Source organism: Cupressus sempervirens, chromosome 6 (assembly GCF_028749045.1).
Source record: "Cupressus sempervirens isolate cs-2001-9-10 chromosome 6, ASM2874904v1, whole genome shotgun sequence".
Taxonomy (NCBI): Eukaryota; Viridiplantae; Streptophyta; class Pinopsida; order Cupressales; family Cupressaceae; genus Cupressus; species Cupressus sempervirens.
The window spans coordinates 486929076-486939876 of NC_143123.1; positions in this window are offsets into that span (position 1 = coordinate 486929076).

Here is a 10801-nt window from a genome sequence, read left to right on the forward strand (position 1 = left end):
TGCATGTCCCCTCATAAAATTCTATTGAATCAACTGTAATTGTCTCAAATCCCTTCATTAATGGCCTAGATTAGTAGTACTTTGATAGTCTTTACAACTATTATTATGTCATGGCTTTATAGAGCTGATGTCTACCTCCTAGTTTGCATGTTTTTTTGCTTGACAAGAAAATTCTTCCATTTGATTCAATGGCTTCAAGAAGGTTTTTTTGGAGAGTAGAGTTCTGATGTTAGCATTATTTTGAAGGAGCACATGAGAATAAGAAATCAATTTTTCCTTACCAACCACTATTTTAGCTTTTTTATGCTTGATTCTTTGGTTACAATTACCATCAGTCAGTTTTTTTGCTCTTCTGATGACATTGTCCTCTCATCCCAATATCAAATTCTTCAATTCTAGAGATTTAGTGGTATGTTTTCCTTTCATCCTTTTTCAAAATATTACATTGAGTTCAAAATCTAACTAGGTGGAGTTGAGATTGTAGAGGAGAGAAATAACTGTTGAGAAGAAGAAATCATGATCAAATGCATGTCCTCATATAGAAAATCAAATCTTTTACATGCAAATCTAGCTCTGAATGGACAAAAATGACAACCATCATTATTCTGGCTAGGTAGATGGATAAGCAAGTAGTAGGAGGAAGAAAAATGCATTTATTAGGCATGGAGAACATCAACAAGTACTTACAATCAATCAAAAGGATCAATTTTCCATTAACAAGCTACTTTCCTTCATTCTCAACATGCTAAATCAAATATATCATCAAGTCAAATAAAGTCAACCATCTAACTTTCCACATGGACCAATGTCCTTTCAACATTCCACCACCTCACCCAACCTTCTATTTTTATGTTGACCTGTGTCTTTGCCAGTGTTCGTAGCTTTGTAGTTTGAATTTCTCTTTAACTTTTTGGCCTTGCAAAATTGCGATCGCCTTGTTCGTAGTGTTGTAACTTACCTTAACTTTATACCCTTAACTATAGTGATCTAGAGATTGCCTAATTTTTTGTTGATTGCTGCTTTGTGGTCTCATTTCCACTTTATCTTTAAATATTGTGACCCAACGATATCATGGAAATGATCATCTCACACTATCATCATGATTTGGGCTTAACAACCCTTTAACTGTGTGATAATGCGAAACCACTTACCTTTCCTTTATCAACCCGTCACAACTTACTCCCTAGCTAACATGAAATGTTTGTGACCCTATGATGATTGAGAACCTAAGTGCTTGTGCTACCTTTCACATAATCACAACTTAAAGTCTAATTGTATCTTGAATGCTTGTGAACATGTGAAGACAAGGCTTTGACCATGATTGCCTAGTTGCCAATGTCATTTGCTTCCTTCATCTAACCGCTACTACCATGCTTATCCATGAAATTAGCTGCCATCGTGCTATTGCAACATAGCCATTAAATTTGATGTTTAACCCAATGAGTGAGTGATCAAAATAGTCTCTATGTCACAACATTAACTAAGGTTTTCCCTTAACTTTATGTAACTGTGTGAGCAAAAGGGATTGCCACTTCACAACTCTGACCATGGTTAGCTCTTAACTATGTGTGACCATGTGAAAGCATTAGATTTGACTGTGTTATTGACTATTGCATGGTTTCAAATTAAGCTTTCAAAACTCATCAATGGGATTGAATTGATCCAATTGGTCTGCATTAATTCAATGAACAACTCCTTCAAAACTAACCCTTGCGATGCTATGACTGAAGGACTAGAATTGGCTTGGCCCACCATGAAACATGTTCACTTGTCACCTTTTCATAACCAACAACTAGGGTTTATAATTTAATCCTATGAACATGTGTACAACATGGAATCACTGCTTTGTAGTCTAAACCATAGCTAGTCCATAACCTCCTGCGACTGTGCGAAAATGGAGAGATCGTGACATCACCACTCTAACCAAGGCTTAGCATTATTAACACCTAGCGATGCTAAGAACAAGAGGGTCACCACTCTACTACCCTAACTCTGAGTTAAGCTTAACTCCCTATAAAACTATGAAAGCATATGAGTTTGAACTATTGTGGTTAACCTTCATGTAGTTGTGACTTTAATCTATTGAAGTTTGAAGCTGCTTGTGAACATGCGACTATGGAAATGACCGAATCAAACCTTTGCGGCCCCCTTTGACAATTAGGCCCTACAGTGAGCAAGGAAAAAAAGTTAGTTTCATGGTCATGACTTGAGATAATATAAGATCATACCATGCAATATGAAGAAAATGGTTAAGACTCACGGATATAAGAAAAGGTCAAAGTTTTATGTATCCCACTAGAATTGTATGGCAATAAACAAATAAGATAAGAAAGTGGACATGACTACCAACCTAGATTATGAGAATGGTCAATGTTAGCATTTTAGAGGGGAGTGGGGGAGGCTGAAATGGTTAACATTTCTAGCAACTCATAGGGGATGCTTGCCTGCTAAGCATGGACTAGTGGCCTTAAACATTCCATTGGACTATGGAGGCACAAAAAAAGAAACCTGCTTTGCAAACAACTAGAAACATTGCAACCTTTACAACTACAAAACTCAAAACTTGGCTATCTTGTAGAGAAAATCTTGTGCTCATGTACTTCTTGGAAAGCTGGAAAACACCTACTCTACTATGTACATAAATTTGTAGATATGAAAGCTAAACAAATCCATTGACTAGCTTGTTGAAGTAGATGCCTTTCTTCACAAGTTGGTTTATTTTCCCATGCACATGGGAAACTAAAAAGATTAGCATACATGACAAGCACATTGCTACATGGAACACCTTTTCCCTAATGCTAAAGGCCATGAAGCTTTCTAGTATTGGGGCACCTTGATTTTGAGAAAAATATGCTTTCTCTTCCTTGTAGGCTTCTCCATCATGCTCTGGAATGAACATGACTGGGGTCAACTTGCTGATTGGTTGTAGAGCTAGATACTAGATGGGGCATCCTCTTGATGGTGCTGGGTCAAAGGAGTCATCCTTGATGATATTGATGTTCTCTAAAATGGTAGCATCCAATTGGTTTGGAAGTGGCTCTTCTTCCTTTGAAGAAACAACCTCCACCTCTTGCTCATGATGTTCATGAGCCACCTCCTTGGGAGCTATTGGTATGCTGTGGCCGTCCATTCACTGCTACTATAACTCATGATCATCTGATGAAGGAGCAGGTTGTTTCATATCCAAGGATGAACAAAACATCTCTAGCTCATCCCAAAATGTCTCCTCATTAGAATCTTCTTGCTCTACTATAATGATATGCATAGGCTAAGGGACAACCTCATGCATATCAACATGTTCCTCCTCAAGGAAAAAGCTATCCTTGAGGCTCTCTTTTCCATCCTCTACATCATGGAGGAGTATCTACTACAACAAATGATCTTGTTTCTCAGTTTGAAGTATGTCCTCATTTTCTTCTAAAGGCTCAATAGCCATGACTTGTTCCTCAACATAAGGAACAACCTTTTCTTCTTCTTCTTCCTCAACCAAGGAGGGAAGCTCTTTGAATAAGAGGATTGGATCCTCTTCCTTTGGCTCAAAAACTACCTCCTTGTTCTCCTTAGTAGATTGTAATTCCACTGATGGCGGCCTTGTTGGTTTTGTTTCACTCTCCCAAAACTCTATATTTGGACCATTAGGAGTCCATATCACTAGTCCACCCTTAAAGAGTGAAATGGTGATAGGTCTAGGAGGCTCATAACCCAGCTAGTTTTCTTGTATAGGGAGTGGAGAAGTTATAATAGTAAGCTCTTGCAATGGAGGAGGCTTCTTGAAGCTTGGAATGACATATTTTGGAGAAGGGGTTGTCTCTATTTCCTTGGTCTGAAAAATGAGCTAATTGGAGCTTCATTTCCTCCTCTCTTGCTACAACAACTTGCCTTGCAATATTCTTCTCAAAATTTCTTTGTCTCTCCCTCTCTTCCTCTTCTTGTTGGAGATAGGCCTGATATGCCATCTCTTCTTGCCACCTTGCAATCTCATCAAGTTGCTTATCATAGGCCAACAACAACTCATCTCGTTCATGAAACCTCTAGTCTATATTTCTACTACTCTCCTAGAACTTGCAGTCAATCTACTTTTGGAACTCCAATATCATATCATCAATATTTTTATATGGGGATGTTGGGACTAGTGGAGCAGGGGTAGGAGGATAGTACAAATTCTGAGCATACTAGCTATAACTAGCTTGGGGTTGAGATTGAAATTGATAATATGAGGGATGAGGAATAACATTGTCATGATATGGGGGGGAATAGTAGTTTTTTCTATGAAATGGGTCCATGGTTAGAGTTTCATAAAAACTACATATTCATAGAAAACTTTAAAATCACAAAAATCAAGAATGATCTTAACATACTAGCACTGTTTCATCTTGAAACCAGTAGATATGTTAGAGTCACCATGGTGTTTGGTTGAATGCCTCCAAAGGTTGATGGCACTAAGAATATCACCCAAATACTTAGTGAATGAGATTACAACGACTACTAGTGGACTTGTGTAGCTGAATCTTCTAGTCCCACCAAGCATGCCAAAAACTATTGACACAAAAGTCTACTCCCTTGCTCGAGGTATGACCCTCAAGCGACCTTGTGTGACATGGAAATGACCTCCAAGTGTGGGACTTGTGATTTGGGGTTGAATATGTAGAGAAGGAAAACTTCCTTATAATTAGGATGCACATGACTAATCTTTGAAGGAAAATAAAGAAGGAGATACATGAAATCAAACTACCTAGTCTAATCTAAAGGGGGTGATGCACCTAGATTGAATGGTTGCAACTTTGCATATAGATACACTACACATTAATGAAACACCCAATTACACTAATCTTAAATTTATTCTACCTTCTAAGAAACCATATTTAGATTTAGAACTAATTGAAGTTCTAAAAGGAAAGGGATTTCATTATACAACAACTACTAGTAGACTTGACACAACACATAGATCTGAGAAGATGAAAAGAAACATTCAAAACAAGGCAATAACATGCATAGATTAATTAATGGAAAGAAAAGGTAAGAACATAAATATTTCATTAATGGAAGGCTATATTGTAGAACATAATGCTGCTACAAAATACAGATAGGGAAGAACCTCTAAAACATATTTACAACTTCCTTTTATAGTGTTCCGACATAAATATGATATTACATTGAGTTCAAACTCTAATTAGGTAGAGTTGAGATTATAGAGGAGAGAAATAACTACCAAGAAGAAGAAATCATGATCAAATGCATGTCTTCATACAAGAAATCAAATCTTTTATGTACAAATCTGTCTCTAAATGGACAGAAATGATGACCATCATTATTCTGGCTAGGTAGATGGATAAGCAAGAAACATGAGGAAGAAAAATACATTTATCAGGCATGGAGAACATCAATAGGTACTTATAGTTAATCAAAAGGATCAATTTTCCATTAATGAGCTACTTTCCTTCATTCTCAACATGCCAAATTAGATATATCATCAAGTCAACTAGAGTCAACCATCTAACTTACCACATGGGCCAATATCCTTTCAACATTATGCCACCTTGCCCAGCCTTCTATTTTTATGTTAACCTATGCCTTTTCTCATGTTCATGACTTTGTAGTCCAAATTTCTCTTTAACTATTTGGCCCTACAAAACTGTGATCACCCTATTTGTGGTATCACAATCTACCTTCACTTTATCCCCTTAATTGCAATGATCCAACAAATGCCTCATTTTATGTTTATTTCTACTTCATGGTTTCATTTCCACTGTACCTTTTAACTATTGTTACTTGATGATATCATGGAATTGATCTCTCACACTATCACCATAGTTTGGGCTTGACAACCCTCTAATTGCACGACGATGCAAAACCAATTATCTTACCTTTATCACCCTGTCATAGCTTACTCCCTATGGCATGAAATGTTTGCAACCCTTCAAAAATTGAAAACCTAACTACTTGTGCTACCTTTCACATAGTCTGACTTAAATTTTGACTTAAACTTAGATACCTACAACTGTGTGAAGACAAGGCTTTGACCATGATTTCCCAGTCACCATTATCATTTTCTTCATTTATCTAACCACTATGACCATGCTTAGCTATGAAATTAGTTGCCATCATGATGTCACAACTTAACCATTAACTTTGATGTTTAACCCTTTTGAGGGAGTGATCAAAGTAATCATTGCATCACAACCTTAACCAGGGTTTTCCCTTAACTCCATGCAATTGTGTGAAAAAAAGGGATCGCCACTTTAAAGCTCTAACTATAGTTTTCTCTTAACTATTTGCAACCATGTGAAAGCATTAGATTTGACTGGGCTGTTGACTGTCACATGGTCACAACTTAAAATTTTGAAACTCATCGATAGAGTTGAATTGATCCAACTAGTTTGCTTTAATTTGATGAACAAATCCTTTGAAACTAACCCTTGTGACGTTGCGGCTGAAGGACTAGAATTGGCTTGGCCCACCATGACATGTGTTCACCTATCACCTATTCACAACCTAAAACTAGGATTTAACATTTAACCTTGCAAACTGTCATGCTTAAATTCTACAAGGCAAAATCACAACTAAATTTTTTTGAAACAAGAGAGAAATCTGAAGGTAAGAGACATAAACTATTCATAGACTTGGAGGTGCTAAAGTTAGATGATGGGATGAAGTTTGTTCCACTCGAAATTTGGATTTCAAGTTCCTATTAGATGGTTTCCTAATTACCTATTACCGAATTCAAGCTAAGTCTTAAGATGCTATGGTGATAGCCTTTCACCTACAATTCTCAAAATTAAGACACTTCACAAAGCATGTGAAAATCTAATTTATGAGACAATGGTTCTAGGGTATAATGTCAAGAAGATCTTTTATGATTATCTTGATCATTTGATTTTGTGCTACTAACTATGTCTTTGTTATTACTTATTGATTTGATTCTCTTTATTTATTTAATTGTTTATTTATTACTAATATTATTATTATGTTCTCTTAATTGACTAATTTTTCTAAAAGTACAAATTTTATACCCACTGTTCTTACCTTACTTTTTATGACTAAGCTCTGATTTAGTTCTTTACCCAAACATAAAAAAATAAAATACTTAATTAGACTATTCCTAAATCTACACTACAAGGCCACTCGTTAACAATCATTTTTAATTAACACATGTATATATATAAAAGAAATTAAAATACATTTACCCTTAACTAATCCAATTACCCACTTTTCATTAACTTCTAAAATGACTCCTGACTACCCTTATCTAATAAAATAAACATTTAAATTTTTGAATTCAACTCTTCTACTAAAATTTTCTAACCCTCTTATCCCATACAACCCCTTTTCTATTTTATAGCAATTTTTAAAAAGAAATAAATATAAAAATTTAAACTAACTTACTAGGTTCTTACCTATCCATCCCTACAACTACCCTCCCTTTTTCCAATGCCCCCCCAACCCTTCCTTCTCTCTTCCCACATGGGAAATAGGAAGGAGGAGGGGATGGCATGCCTTCCTAGGTGTCTAAGGCATTAAATGACCCTCTAAAGTGTTTGGCTGCCAAGAGGAGTTGGGGGGAAGGGTATGTCCTTTCTTCCCCATTTGCATTTTTAAATTTTTTTTCTTTGAAGGCCATTTTGACAATGATAATGACCAAGCCACCTCCTAAGGATGGGGTGTAAATATGTACTTTTATTTAATTTAATATTTTAATTATTTTATTATTGTTAGCTGATGGAGTACTACCACATAACCAGTATTTAATATTTTTTTTGTATACTTCATGGGTAGCCTTCTTAATTATGATAATTGACTTATACATTTTTATATTGCAATTGGATAAATAAGATTATTCTATTCTGATATTAATATTTTATTGACTATATTTTTTTGAAGAGAGTCTTTTTGTAATTCCATACATTTTCTAGAGACTAAATATGCATCTATAGACACTTTTTTTTTTCAAGTTTCTTAATCACTTTGTTCTTCCACAATTTACTTATGGTTGTTTGATGATTGAGCTGTTATATATTGAACATTACATTTTGTATTCTAATGCTTATTCTATATAATGCATTCTAATGGTTGTTACATAATAACTATACCATCGCTATCAAGATTAAAATTTAAAGATACTAATTTAGGAGGCACAATGAAATTTTTGCATATAATTTTATGAACAACATATACTCTAATTTGATTATTGATATCTCCTTCATGACTACAAATTCCCAATGAATTGGAAGTAAAATCCACATGCAATATGAATCAAGATTGAACACAATTACATTTAAATTATTCAAATGAGATTATAGGAAATAAGAATAACATAAGTATAATCTGAGTTAATTTTTTTTGGATTTGATTGTGTGAAGTTTTTTCACCATCAAATCCAGAAAATTTTAACTTATGTTAATGGATTGTGGAAATCTTATAGATCTGAGAAGTATAATCTCCTATTCTTGACTCTAATTCTTTTTCTTCAATGCAATCCTACCTAAGAGAATGAAACTTTAATAACAACTCAACAAAATTCTTTATCAAAGTCCTTACATTTCTTCCATACTATAGACTTATCAACTTGAACATAAGGTGGTGAACCAATATATCATATTACACACAATGGAAATACCTATTCCATAATACATAGATGAATCATATTCTCTCTTGACAAGTGAAATGGAACAAACAACACTTTTTCAATTACAAATATAAACACATAACAAGGTGGATTTTTTCTCTACTCAATACAATACAATAGTGTCTTCTCATCCTATTCCATGGAAGGGTTACATGAAACTCCAAGTTTTCAATATCTTCAAGAATAACCTACAATAGAGAGACAAGAAAGGGGAACCATGGAGGCTCACCTCCCAACCTAGGCCTCAAGGAGGCCACCCACTGAGCATGGGGAAACAAGGCACAAACGGTTGCACACTTCAAGCTCACATATCATGCATAACCATAATAAAACATCTCAACACAATACAATACAACCCATCCCAAGGCTTGCACATAGATTCAACAATAGAATCAAGATATAGGGTGAAGGTGGCCTCTCCCCATTAAGAGAATGTAAAATCCATGAATCACATATAATCACATTTTCTCATAAGTAACATGCCCTTCCAAGGCTTAACAATGTCTTCCTTCTTCATACACCTCCTTATACCTCTCAAGACTACAAGTAATCATGAATACCATATTCCATTAAAACACATCAAAATCATCTCCACACATGGGAGAGTTTACTCAAACTACATGGGTGAGCCCAACTAACCCCTTCACCCAAGCATCTCTTCCCTCCCAAGGGTGAGTGATGCTTCACACCCATTTAACATAAATAATAAACATGAACAAAATAAGATTCAAGAAGGGAAAACTCATAAAACTTCTCACATTCAACATACATACAACAAGATTCTTCTCAAACCACATCTACACCATAACAAATCTATAATGCAATGAAGAACACCATATCAATCCTACAATGCAATGAAGACAATACCATAACAAATCTTTAAGAAATGAAGAGACACCATGGATCATGGATACCAACTTTACTCCAAGAAAATGACAATGGAAGTTGTAGTAGAGCTCCTTATACTCTTTCTCCAAACCCTAAATGTTTCTAAAGTTAGAAAGTGGGCAAGTGAGTTTCTAATTTGGCCATTCCTATATATAAGACTCTCAGTTTTGGATTTAATAAAAAATGCATTCTTTTTGGGGTCTCCTAGGTCTTCTAGGCACCCTAAGGGTCATTATTAGCCTCCTAACTTAAGGTATTATCATGGGTAGGGTTTATTTTCATCACAAATTCACCTTAGAGCTACTTGTTGGCCCTCACAATGCTAGGTAAAGTCCAATTCCAAATTTCTTATGGGTTAACCTTTGTTTCCCTTACTAAATCAATGTAATTTAGTCTAATTCTTAATTAAGGAAATTAACTTGAGATAAGGTGGCTACAAGATCCATCTTTAGAGGACATGTCATATTCACATAACAAGTACAAGTGTCAAGTGCTACACACAAAATTCACTATACATCACACATGACATGTTTTGAATCTACTCATGAAATACATACAACACACATACATCTCACATTTACAAAATAAACACATCACATCAAGGTATATGAATCTTTTAAAGATTCACCTTGGCAATGTCATATTAACATGTGTTTATACCTTGCTTCCCCATTATGTTTCCATGGTTCCTTTCCTACACACTTAACTCAAGCATTAGTAGTCCAATGAAAAAATCACATATAAAATACATATGAAAGTAAAGGTACATAATGATTTTTGTTATTCCACCATGCACATATAACACATTCCATAATTAACTTCCTATTCTCCATCATTTACATGTAAAGCATTTAATCATTAACCCTAAAAAAAAAACCACACATTACTAACTTTCCTAACAAGATCAAATTAAGCATTTGAATCACATCATAATTCTATTTCTTATCATAATAGTGAAATACTAAATAACATCCATTAATTCATCGACTAAGCCAATTAAGTCCTAATACATACCATAATGAAAGATTGTAAGGTAAATATTATCAAATAAGTAGCAAAATTTATTGTCCATCGAGTATCAAAATATATATGTCGAGATATCCAGTCCTAGGTAACAAAATGGAAATAAAATATCTATGCTATGATGGGTCGGGGTGAGGCCTCACAAAAACATGTGTACACCATGGAATCACTATTTCATAGCCTAAACCATGGTTAGTCCATAAGCTCCTGTGATTGTGAAAAAAAGGAGAGATCATGACATCACCACTCTAACCAAGTTTTAAAATT